Raw genomic sequence first — 4,067 nt, forward strand, 5'->3', positions numbered from 1 at the left:
GAACGGGAGAAAAACGAGTTGGTTTGATTGTCATCGTCGTTTCTTACCAAGGAATCATGCATTGCGCCGAAACAAGAAGAATTTTCGTAAGAATCGCGTTGTAAGTGATTCTAGTCCGCTTTAACTGACGGGAGATGAAATATTATTCGAACGGATTAAAGATTGTGTGAGATCATATGGGTTAGGGGTTACTACAGAAGTCGTGTGAAATGGTCATTTACCGATTCAAGGATATGGCGAATATCATAATTGGCACAAAAAAAGTATATTTTGGGAATTGTCATATTTGAGACATCACAAGTTGCGACATCTTAATGTCATGCATATCGAGAAAAACTTTTTCGATAACATCATAAACACGGTGTTGAATGTATCTCAAAAGTCGAAGGACAATCCAAACTCAAGGAAGGATATAAAATCAATTTGTTTGAGGAAGGAGTTGAAACTTACAGAAGATTGGAAGACACCGGTTCCAGTTTTTCGTGTATTTGGAGAAGCGCAGAAGAATTTTTTTCGGTGGTTGAAGGATTATTCTTCAAATCTGGCGCGATGTGTTGATATTGCAGAGAATAAATTAACGGGTATGAAAAGTCATGATTGCCATGTCTTTATGCAACGATTGCTTCCAATAGCATTTGCAGAACTACTTCCACAACATGTACACGAGAGTCTATCAGGTATGTTAATATATTTTTTTAATGTTGTTTTTTAATATGTGAATTATATATATATAAACTTGATACGTGGTTATTGTGCAGGGATCAGCTCATTTTTTCGGGTGATTTGCAGTCGGACGCTTAAACTTGAAGATATCACCATGCTGAAACAAAACATAGTTCTGGTAATTTGCAATCTGGAAAAAATATTTCCACCGTCATTTTTTGATGTGATGGAACATTTACCAATCCATCTACCACGAGAAGCAGAACTTGGTGGACCAGTTCAATTTCGGTACGTTATAATTAATTACTGTGTTTCATTTAATTAATATATAAGACTTATATATATGCATACTTGTTTACATAACTGATGATTGTTTAATTTTATTTTTTTTAGGTGGATGTACCCGTTTGAAAGATTTATGTACCATTTGAAGAAAAAGGCAAAACAAAAAGCCTTTGTTGAAGGATCAATTGCTGAACAGTATATCAACGAGAAAATATCATTCTTTACCTCATATTATTTTGAAGATAATGTGGCAATAAAGAGCAGAAGTACAAGAAAATCATCTCATTGCGATGATGGCCCTAGTAATCCGACGAATGCAAATATTCCCCATATATTTTACAGAAAAGGAAGATGTGGTGGTAAGGCCAGCGATGCTTACTTATCTGAAAAAGACTATCATGTGGTACATACTTTTGTATTGTTGAATTGCGAAGAAGTTCTACCTTTTGAAAGGTTCGTTTATACATTTAATTATTTATGGCGTACACTTTTTTAAATTAATTCGTTTACAAGTTTTTCGATATATTGTGCAGGATTTTTGATGAACAAGTATACAACATGTATGGTGACGTAAATGACGAGGAATTGACCAAAATTAAAGAAAAAAGGTTTGCTACATGGTTAAAAGAATATGTAAGAATTTTGCATCAAATTTTTTATTTAAACCCATTTTTAAGATCGATCAAGTATATATTGATATTTAAACAACCTATTTTTTTTTTTATTTTGCAGATTCGAACGTCATCAGAAGATCATCCATTGTGGTTGCATGAGCTAGTTCAAGGGCCCATTTGTCGTGTTACATGTTGGCCTATATTTTTTACCAGAGGCTACGTTTTGCACACACATGAACACGGACAACATCGTTCGACACATGATTTTGGTGTTTCTGTGAAAGGGTCAGAGTACTGTGCATCTGATAACGAACCCGATTTTTACGGACTACTGTAGCAGATTTTTGAACTCCAATATGCAGGTCATTTTGGACTCAAAGTGATGATGTTCAGGTGTGATTGGTTTGATCCTACACCCATGCGAGGGATCAGAGTCAACAAAACATGTGTTTTTTGACATATGTTACACACATGGATACGGAAAATATGATCCTTTTATATTGGCTTCTCATGCAGATCAAGTGTGTTACATCCCTTATCCGAAGAAAATTACAAGAAGGTCAGACATTGATTGGCGAGCCGTCGTGAAGATCAACCCCAAGGGAACTATTATTCAAGAAGAAAATGATGAACAAATCCCGCTTCAAGATGTCGATCAAGGCCTTCTTCAAATTGAAGACACGATTGAGGTTGGAAAGTTAATAGCCGAAGAAGGAATAGTTGAAGAACTTGCAGACAATAATGACGAAGAGCAGGACAATACCGATGAGTCGGACGAAAAAACAACAGGAACTTCTGAATATGGTTCGTTTGATTAATAATAACTTTTTTATGTATAAAATACCGATTTGTAATACAAATATTGTACTCGAAATCAAAATATTAGTTATCGTAAATTTTTGCATTTTATTTTTTTTAATTATTACATTATTTTGCGACCAAAGATATCTGTCGCAACATTGTCGCAAATTGTCGGCAATAATCTGCGTCTCCCGCTTTTTTTTTCGTTGCGACAAATGGCAACAGAATTAATCTGTCGCAATGTCCACGTGTCTCCCGCTTAAATGACAAAGCGACAGATTGCGACAGAATAAATCTGTCGCAATGTTCTTAAAAACATCGCGAATCGTCTTCTTCCTCAGACACTTAGCCTTTTCGAACGCGTCTCTCAATCGTCGCCGCTCCTTCACCGCCGCCAGGTAAGTTTCCGAACTCTTCTTCCCCTTTCTGATCGGTTTAGTGTTTAGGTTCGTTGTTTTTTTTGCTTTCGAATCGAATTTGGTTCGGTTTAGTGTTTAGGTTCGCCGCCGCTCCTTCCCCTTGCCGCATCACCGCGCCGGTCATTTGCCGTCACCGAGGTAAGTTTCCAAATTTTAATAAACACTACAAAAAAACACGACAAAGGTTTCCAATTGTTTCGATTTTTAGGTGTTTTTGGTTCGGATTTAAGGTTGTGGTCGAATTATTTTAGGGTTTAGAGTTAATTTTCGGGTTTAGGGGTTAATTTTAGCTTTTATGGTTAATTTTTTTTTAGGGTTTATTTAGAGTTTAGGGTTTATTAAGTGTTTAGGGTTTAATTTGAGGTTTATTTAGGTTTAGGGTTATGTTTAGTGTTTAGAGTTTAATTTGGGGTTTTTGATTTTATGGTTTTTGATTTTAGGGTTTATGGTTTATTTAGGGTTTAGGGTTTATTTAGTGTTTAGGGTTTAATTTGGGGTTTTTGATTTTAGGGTTTTTTAGGGTTGAGGGTTAATTTAGGGTTTATTTAGGGTTTAGGGTTATTTTAGGGTTTAGGGTTTATTTAGGGTTTAGAGTTGTAGATTTTAGGGTTTCTTTAGTGTTTAGGTTTAGGGTTTAGGGTTTAGGATTTAGATTAGGGTTTAGTGCTAGTTCACGGGTTTTCATGATTTTTTGTTGTTATATGTAAGTTGTAGATGAGTCACTCCCATTCTAGTGGTCGTAGTGGTAGCGGGGTACGATCCCAAGGACGTGGGATCGGATCATCTAGATCACCATCTGTCCATCGGGATCAGGTGGTAGTCGATCCTCCTCGAATTGATGTACCTTTCACGGGTGCGGCTTCCCCCCAATCCGTGAATGAAGGTGCATCTAGTCATGGTGCATCGCCATCGTCATCGTTGCAGGAGACTCTAGCGTCTGCAAAACGTCGTCTCCGACCTCGTCTAGATCCGGATCGCTCTCCCGGTTCTATTTGGTAGGTATTTTTATGCATATAATATATATTTATTTTAATTTCTTTTCAATTAATTTTACGAAACCGATTTTTACAGGTTTGATCGTCATAACAACGTGATTGCATCCGTCGTCAGCATCTTTCAGTCGGACTTCAAAGGTCCGTGGCGGAGTCTCATCCGTGTCCCTCCATCTGATCTGCAGCGTTGGTTTGGGGCTTTCACGCTAAGAATTTTGGCACTTAGTTCAATTTTATATGCATACAAAATTATAAATTTATTTTTTTATAGCAAGCTTATTATTGGGACGAGT

The 4,067-nt window shown here is 36.7% G+C and overlaps 1 long non-coding RNA gene across 1 annotated transcript; it reads left to right on the forward strand.

Annotated features, from left to right (window-relative positions):
• The first annotated feature begins 606 nt into the window (after positions 1 to 606).
• Positions 607 to 1,139, forward strand: LOC104803193. Its single transcript, XR_770145.1, has 3 exons — positions 607 to 677; positions 759 to 951; positions 1,057 to 1,139. It is a non-coding gene; the product is annotated as an uncharacterized LOC104803193 (long non-coding RNA).
• The last annotated feature ends 2,928 nt before the right edge of the window (positions 1,140 to 4,067 follow it).

This window comes from Tarenaya hassleriana, unplaced genomic scaffold, assembly GCF_000463585.1.
Source record: "Tarenaya hassleriana unplaced genomic scaffold, ASM46358v1 Cleome816, whole genome shotgun sequence".
Taxonomy (NCBI): Eukaryota; Viridiplantae; Streptophyta; class Magnoliopsida; order Brassicales; family Cleomaceae; genus Tarenaya; species Tarenaya hassleriana.